Source organism: Dasypus novemcinctus, chromosome 7 (genome assembly GCF_030445035.2).
Source record: "Dasypus novemcinctus isolate mDasNov1 chromosome 7, mDasNov1.1.hap2, whole genome shotgun sequence".
In the NCBI taxonomy this organism is placed as follows: domain Eukaryota; kingdom Metazoa; phylum Chordata; class Mammalia; order Cingulata; family Dasypodidae; genus Dasypus; species Dasypus novemcinctus.
The window spans coordinates 134,128,867-134,137,910 of NC_080679.1; the positions used below are offsets into that span (position 1 = coordinate 134,128,867).

Below are 9,044 nucleotides of genomic sequence, written 5' to 3' on the forward strand. Positions count from 1 at the left end.
ATTATAGTAATGGTTGCACAACTCTGTAAATATACTAAAAATCATTAATTGTACACTCTAATGAATTTTATGGGGTGTAAATTATATTCCAATATAGCTATTACAAAATACCTCAGTGAATGCATAAAAGCATATTAAGCATACTTGAGAAAGAATGATTGAAAAGATGTATTTGAGAAAATCACTCAAAGTATAGCATTGTGACCCTCTCTAAACCAAACCTGCATATAAACTCACTACGTTCCCCCAGATGAGGGACAAGACTCCCAGGGATAAGCCTCCCAGGCACTGAAGGATTATTACAAGCATTAATCAGCAATGCATTTGGAGAAAGATCTTGACCAACAGGGGGAAATATTCGCAGACCTGGTGTAGCTCAGTGGTTGAGCACCTGCTTTGAATATGAAGTCCTGGGTTCAATCCCCAGTACCTCCTAAAAATAAAGGGGGGTGCATGGAATACTCAATAAATTTGAGTTTTTATGGCTACAAGATTTCAAAGTGAGTTGGGAGGTCATTCCAGAGGTTATGCTTATACAGGTCTCAGCCAGACTTCACAAACTGCCACAGTAATCAAAGCCTCAAACAAAAGTGTTTTTGGAATAATGAAACTTTTCTAACATTTTTAAGATGATGAACGTACAACCTTGTGATTATATGAAAAGTCATTGAATATACACTTTGGATAGAATAGCCAGAAACAGCAGCTGTGTACAGTTGGGGAAGCATAGAGAGACTGAGAGGTGAGGAATTTTCTTATTTATTTGTCTGTTTTTTTGGTTTAGTATTATTACTGAAATAATGAAAATGCTATAATAACGACTGAAGTGATGAATGCACAACCATGTGATTATAAGAAATACCATTGATTGTACAACTTGGATGAGTTGTATACTTTATTACTATGTATCAGCACAATTGATTTTTTAAAAAAAGTGCTCCTGAGGGCCCTAGGAGCCATATGGCCACATGAAATCATCACCCCCTCAGCAGGTTCTATCTGGGTATATATAAAAAGCTATTTCCCCAATATAACATAGTCATTTATAACTCTTCTAATCATCATGCTTCTGCTTCTTTTATTTGAACCTATAATTTTCATTTACCTATTTCTCAGAGTCTTAAAGCTTCAGATTGTTCCTTTGCCTGTTGAGCCCTGAAACACAGCAGGCATTGCGGCCAACTTCTACTCTCTAGTTCCTTGGGCCTGCTCAGGACAACTAACGAAAAGATGATAATGGATCCTGTATTAGTCAGCCAAAGTGGTGCTAATGTAAAATACCAGGAATCAGTTGGTTTTTATAAAGGATATTTATTTGGGATAGGAGCTTATAGATACCAGGCCATAAACTTAAGTTACTTCCCTCACCAAAGTCTCTTTCCATGTGTTGGAGCAAGATGGCTGCCGACAACTTCTAGGGGTCAGGGTTCCTGGGTTCCTCCCTTCCTCAGGTTTATTTTTCCCGGGCTCAGGGTTCCTCCCTTCCTGGGGCTGGCTTCTGTTTCCTCTGGGAGCTTACTTCCTGAGGCTCTAGCTTTAGGCTTCAACATCAAACTCCAACATCAAAACTCCAACATCAAAAACCCTCACCTCTGTCCTTTGCCATGTCTTTTATCTATGAGCCCCACTCCTTGGTGTGATGTGGCCCAGTCAAAGCCCTAATCATAACTTAATCATGACCAGGTACAGACCAGATTACAAACATAAGCCAATAGCTATTTTTGAAATTCATAACCATATCAAACTGCTATAGATCCCAAGAGCAAAGAGTATCTTCAACTGCAAGCAAAACAATTCCTTTCCTCTGTTCCATAATATCTACATTCCTTCTCAGTCTGAAGAGGTCAGAGTGGACATCATCCCAAATCCCTCAAGATAGAGGAATGAACAAAAATAAGGAGGGGAGGAAAACGGATGTGGCTCAAGCAATTGGACTCCCATTTACCACATAGGAGGTCCAGGGTTCGATGTCCAGGGCCTCCTGGTGAAGACAACCTGACTGTGCAGCAAGCTGGCCCACGCAGAGTGCCACCCCATGCAAGAATGCTGCCCCATGCGGGAGTGCCCCCCTGTGCAGCAATGACACCCTAGCAGGAGTGCCAGCCGATGCAGAGAGCTGGTGTAGCAAGATGACGCAACAAGAAACACAGAGTGTAGGGTGGCACCGTGTGGGAGCGCAGCGACAGCAAGGGTCGGCTCGTCCCCAGGCGCCGGTGCGAGTCGGGCCCGGGTGGCGGGAACGGGCGTTAAGGCCCTCCACTTGGGGTTCGGGCGTACTGCCCGCCCCTCTGCCCAGCTGCACCCGCTTCCCCCTCGGTGGCCTAACCCCGCCTCTCCCCCGAGGGCCACCGCCGCGCTATGACAGCCCCGCCTCGCTGCCGCCGAGAACCCTGGCTACCCCGTCTTCTGCCCGCAACCAGTGATGCACCCCTGCACGAACCTATCAGCCGTCTGCCGCCCCCCGGCCACGCCCCCTGCCGCTCCCCCTTCTTCGCCCTATATTAACCGCTGTACTTCCTGAATAAATCAGACTTGCGCACAGATCCTGGTCTCCTCGGTAGTCTTCTTCCTACCGCGCGTCCTCCGCACCTTGCCGGCCCCGGAGCGCCTTCTCGGAAGGCCCCTCCTTGTGTGGCAGCCCTCCGCCCGAGCCCACACCGCCCCTGCAGCGGCCCTCCGGGCGAGCCCACACTGCGACAACAGAGGAAAGACAATAAAGAGACATGGCAGAACAGGGAGCTGAGGTGGCACAAGAGAATGATTGCCTCTCTCCCACTCCGGAAGGTACCAGGATTGGTTCCTGGAGCTGCCTAATGAGAATTCAAGCAGACCCAGAAGAACACACAGTGAATGGGCACAGAGAGCAGACAACAGGGAGGTGGGGAGAAAAGAAATAAACAAATCTTTAAAAATTAAAAATTAAAAAAAATAAGGAGGGGAGTGTAACAGCTGACCAAAGCAGATTTACTGTTATTGTAGTTATTATCTTGTGTTAACTGAGTAACTTGTAACATTGATATAAAAAATTTAAAAAGGGAAAAATATATAGCATTGAGAGATTTAACATTATGAAGGAGAGAGTGAGAAATGGAGGAGGGAATAAAAAAGTCATGAAGGAAAGAAGAATGGAAAAGAAAAGGCAGTTAGAATATCAATGACTAAGAATTGTCCAAAATTGTAAATGACAATATGTCTACAGACTGAAGAAGCACAGTAATAATTAAATTGAATAACTAAAAATTAATCTATACCTAGACACCTTGTACTGAAATTGTAAAAAAAAAAAAAGATAAAAGCAATAAAAAACAAGTTTTTACAAATGAATAGCATATTTCTTGTCAGCAACAATAGGGGTCAAGGGACTATGAAATAATAATACTTTCAAAGCACTCTGTGAAAATCTACGCAGAATACAGAATTCTACAACTGATATTCAAAATGAAGGAGAAAGACATATTTGGCCAGAGAAAGCTGAGAGCATTTACCGTCAAGCTCTTACTCAAAGAACTATCAAAGGAGGATCTTTGTGAAAAAGAAAACTGAGCCCAAAGGAAGGAGTGGGATGAGAGAGCAATGATAAGCAAATTGGTAAATTGTACACGTGTGGGTCAGTCTAAGCTTTGACTGTAAACTCCTGAACAGAATAACAGAAAGATGGGGGGCTGAGACCGCAGCAGCGGCAACCGTTCTACTGAGCAGGAGCAGGGTTCTTTGCCCATTCGCTTCAAATGACCAATTCCTGAGCCATCAGGGTTTCAAAGAGAGAAAGAGTTTATGCCAGCACAGAGTAAGGGCTCAGATGGCCTAACAGCCTAAAATCTGTCTCCCCAAGCTTGAGGAGTTTAGGGTTTTTGTGGATTCAAAGAAGGGAGGGTAGCGTGCTTACCAGTACAAAAGCAAGTCTAAACAAGGCTGAGGCCAGTTTGGAATAACCATAAACAAGGGTGAGACCAGTGAGTCTCAGTCATTTCAGGTATTAACTTTTAGCTACTCTATGATATACTGGAAAAGCAAAAAAAAAAAAAAAAAACCAACAAAGCAAGAGCATTTATATAATGATTCAGTAGTCATAATCAATTGTTAATTCCTAACTCTTGGTTACAACTTCTCCCTTTTGTTTTGATTTTCCTCAATCGTGATGCACATTTTTTTAGCAAGAATCATTTTTAACTTCTTCATGCTGCAATGGGGTGTCAGCATCATGGGGTAGAGGAATAAACTAGCTGTCACTCTTGAAGAGGCTCGTTCCTCTGGGTTTCAGGGCTTATCTGACATAGGAACAGTCTGGAGGTTTAAGTCTCTGAAAAATAAACTTAATAAATAAATTGAGAATTACAGGTTTAAATAAATGGAGTAGAACTATGTTACTTTGGGGAAATAAGTTTCACAGGATTTTTTAGAGGCTGCTTCAGGGCCTGGAGTAGTCCCTTTAGGGTTCTCAGGAATGCTCCTGCTTGGGCATTTGCCTGCTGCGGCAGTGTGCAGGATCTAGCTGAAACCTGAACAAGACTAACCTCCAGGATGACCTTCCGACTCTAGTTGCAATATCTTAGGCGTTGAAACTTCATTTTGTTTTATTTCTTTTTCCACCTTTTGATCAAGTCCCACAGTGCCAGGAAGATTTTATCCCTGGGAATTATGCCGTGTCCCACATAGGGGAGAAGGGAGTGAGCTTATTTGCATAGTTTGGCTTAGACAGGCCACATTTGAGCAACAAAAGAGGCTTATAGGAGGTGACTCTTAGACATTAATTATTATTAGGGTTAGCTTTGTCATTACAGAAATAAGTTTCATGAGTGCAAGTTTCAAGACCGAGGGTTTGTGTTATTAGCATATTTCCTTTTCTTAGGCAGGAATCATTTATTTCAGAGTTTATTTTCACAGGTGTACCACGCAGATATTCACAGTTTCAGGGAACTGGGAGACCTCACTGCCTGTGAGAATAGCAGGAATCCCCCAGGTGGGAGAGTTTAATAGTTCCATGCTTTCTTTCCCCAGGCCCTTAAGGGACTTTGCAAATGCCTTTTTTTTTTTTTTTTTTTTCAGGTACCAGGGCCGGGGATTGAACCTGGGACCTTGTATATGGGAAGCCAGTGCTCAACCACTGAGCCACGTCAGCTCCCATTCACTTGCTTGTTCCCATGCGGGAAGCATGCGCTCAACTGCTTGAGCCACATCCACTCCCCCGATACTTTCTTTAGCTTCATTAATTGAGATCTTTTAGAATTAATGCAACTTCTTCAGCACCTTTAGAGCTGGTGAAGCTTTGCTCGGAGTCTCAGATTCTACGGAGTTATTTAGGTTATACACAAAGAGTAAAGCATTTCAGAATTTAGAAATAACAATTAAATCCCAGGAATAAATGTGACTGCTGCAAGAGCTTACAATATAGGCCCTAACTGCCTTTGAGTATTTTTAAATGTAGCTGTTTTATAGCGAAAAAAAATTGATTAATTTATGTTGAGGTTATTAATCACAGACCATAGCAGAAGGTTTGTTTCATTTTATTTTTATACTTACAGGGGTTATGTTAATTACTATAACTTCTAGGCTTGCCCTGCTTCTTTTTTAACGTCTTTTAAGCTGACTGCTTAGAAGCTGGTAAATTGAGGTAAAAATTGGTGAATTTTTGGAAGTGGTTGTGGCTCAACTGATAGAGCATCCGCCTACCACATGGAGGGTCCAGGGTTCAAACCCAGGGCCTCCTGACCCATGTGGTGTGGTGAGCTGGCCCACGCGCAGTGCTGCCATGCGCAAGGAGTGCCATGCCACACAGGGTTGTCCCCCACGTAGGGGTACCCCATGGGCAAGGAGTGTGCCCCTCAAGGAGAGCCGCCCCACGTGACTAGCGCAGCCCACCCAGGCGTGGCGCCACACACACGGAGAGCTGACGAGCTGACGTAGCAAGATGACGCAACAAAAAAAAGTGACACAGTTTCCCAGTGCCACATGATGAGAAACGCAGGCAGATAAAGAAGAACCCACAGCGAATGGACACAGAGAGCAGACAACTGGGGGAAGGGGAGAGAAATAAATAAAATAAATCTTAAAAAAAAAAAAATTGGTGAATTCCACACACACACACAGGGGCATGCAGTGCCTCCTCTCCCCCAGCCACGTGGCCGGCGGCAGGTGGGCTGTAAGAACCTATTCTACTACACCCAGGGCTGAGCGACCTTACAGCTGACCACTGCACCCAACAGCCACTGCAGAGCCCTGAGGGCCGGCTCTGCAGTTCTCCACTGTTCTAACCCCCTCAGGCAGAAGCGGAAGCGGGAGACAAGTTTCCAGAAGGCAGTGGCATATATTTATTTTCTATTTTCTATTTCCATTCCTCATTTGGGCACTGAAATAGTTTAGAAAAGTCACAAACTGACAGCTCCAGCCCTTGACAACAAAAACAACAAAAAAACACAGAAAGCTAGCAAGCCCAGAGAGGGCGAGAACTCGATTCCCAGAGTTAGCGCACTAGCAATGCTTGGCATTTTCAGCTCTCAACAGAAAGTTACAAAATACACACACACTAACGTACGGTCCATTCGGAGCAAGAAAAAAAACCAAGCAATTTGCCAGAAACCATCCCTGAGGAAATTCATAAATTGCAGCTCTTCACCCGGCGCCCCGGGCAGCGCGGGGCGGCGGCGCGGGGGGCTCCCGGGTCCCCGAGAGGGACTCCGCCCCGCGCGGCCCGCGCCCTGGGGCAGGCCCTGCGGGAGGGCCGGCGGCGCGGGGGAGCCGCGGGCTGGTCCGGCTCGCGGCGGGAAGGACGCGGCGCAGGTGCCGCGGGTCCCGCCTGTCCGCGCAGCCGCCCGAGCCGCCCCTCCCCGGAACGGCGTCCCCGTGGCGCTGGGCCCCGGCAGGGCTCCCCGGCGGCTCCCGAGCCCCGCGCGCGCCGCACCCCGGCGAAGCGCCCCGCAGCGCGGCCCGGGCGCCCGGCGACGCGCGGCCCCGCGTGCCGCTGGACGTGCCAAGGTCGCTGCTGACCCACACCCCCGAGTGAAAAGCGGATCCGAGCTCCAGACGGGCTTTTTTAACTGGATTCTTTTTTTTTTTTAAGATTTATTTATTTACCCCTTCCCGTCCCCCTCCTCCCGCCGTGCTGTTTTTGCTGTGTGTCCATTCGCTGTGTGATCGTCTGTATCTATTTCTCTTTTTGTCTTCCCTTCTCATCTCGTCTTTCTCCTCTAGGATTTACCAGGATTGGATCCTGGAGACCTCTGATGTAGAGAGAGTTTTTCTGTCATTGTGCCACCTCAGTTCCTGGTTTCTGCTGCACTTCACCTTGACTTTCTCCTTTGTCTCTCTTTTTGTTGTGCCATCATCTTGCTGGGTGACTCACTGGTGTGGGCCCTGACTCACCAAGTGGGAGCTCGGCTCGCCACGCAGGCACTCGCACGGGCACTGGGCTTGCCACATGGGCACTCAGTTCCCTGCACGGGCACTGGCTGGCCTCACAGGCACCGGCTCACCTCGTAGGCACACTTTCTCTTCTTTTTCACCAGGAGGCCCCAGGGATCAAACCCAGGTCCTCCCATATGGTAGGCAGAAACCCTATCACTTGAGCCACATCCGCTTCCCTAGACCGGCTTTTAAAGGACGACGTGACTGAAAGCGACAATTTTGACCTGGTAGACTTCATCCCCTTGCTGCAGGATAGGATTTACGTCAACAACCAGTGTGCCCGGCAGTTCCTCATCGGGATCCATCTTCTGGAGTTCGTGCCAGACAGTAATGTGCTCGATTACCTGCCGGAGGCCCTGGCTGACTTTTCCAGATCTTGGGAGACAACGGCAAAGAGGTTCAGAAAATGTGCGAGGTGGTTCTTGGAGAATTCTTGAAGGAAACCAAGATCCCCTCCAGGGCTGAGTGTGCTGAGGCGGCCGACGTCCCGGGGACCCACTGCCAAACCATGGCTACTCTGGTCCAGCTGAGAGCAATGTGCTGGGTGCCGGAGTCCACCCGCTGGCAGCGAGTGATGCTGCTCCATTCCCTGCGGGTCCTGACCGCTGTCTTGCCCTGCCTGGCCTGTGCTGACCACAAGGAGAACATCACGGAGGTGGCTAGGGTGTGCAACCAGAGCCTGAGGAAGTGCGTCACCCGAGGACGACGAGCTGGACGAGCCAAGCCCACGGGGTAGAGACAGGCCGAGGCCAGCCACGATGACCCCGTGGCAGGGCCAGAGGGGACAGCCAGGGAGTCCAGATGGGTCCCGCGACCCTAGCTTCAGCAGCAGCATTGGTGACCCCTCCAGCCAGTGCGAAATCCCCTGGCTGGGATCGTGCAGGGGCTGAGCTGTTGCCGCAGTGACACGGCCATCGGGGACGATGGCCAGGATCGCCGTTCTCAATTGGCTCTACCACCTCTACATGGAGGCCCCCGGAAGATGTTCGGGCATGCAGCCAGCCCCTTCCCCAGCCTGCCGCAGACGCGTTCAGATGAGCCGGATGAGGCTATTCCAAGGGTCTGGAGGTGTTGGCAGAAACAGCTTCCTCCCCTGCAGGCCAGGCAGCGGCCCTGGCCCACCCAGTGGCCCTGAGCTGTGGGTCAGCCCCTTGGGGCTTTAGGTGCCCGCCCCAGGCCCAGCCGGCCTGCTGAGCAACTCCGGTCCCAGAGGCCTAGAACGGTCTCCTGCCACTCCACCATGAACGCCTACATTTTTTAAGATTTATTTATTTATATCCCCTGTTCCCCTCCTCCTGGCCTGCTGTTCCTGCTGTCTGTGTTGTTCTCTCTTTTCATCTTTTCTCCCCCAGGATTCATTGGGACTCGATCTGGGGGCCCGTCGGGAAGAGAGGCCCCCTGCCAATTGCACCACCCCAGTTCCTGGGGTCTCTGCTGCGCCCCACCTCGACCCTCCCCTTGTCTCTCCCTTGCTGTGTCATCATCTTGCTGCGTGACCCATCGGCGCGGGGCACTGGCTCACCACGCAGACTCTCCCGGCCCTGGCTTGCCACGTGGGCACACTCTCCCTTCCGCTTTCCCACCAGGGGGCCCAGGGACCGAACCCAGGCCCTCCCTATGGCAGGCGGAAGCTGCGTCACTGA

At 49.1% G+C, this 9,044-nt stretch overlaps 1 pseudogene; it reads left to right on the forward strand.

Annotated features, from left to right (window-relative positions):
- Positions 1 to 6,474: 6,474 nt before the first annotated feature.
- On the forward strand, positions 6,475 to 8,645 carry LOC101424767 (protein VAC14 homolog pseudogene; annotated as a pseudogene).
- The last annotated feature ends 399 nt before the right edge of the window (positions 8,646 to 9,044 follow it).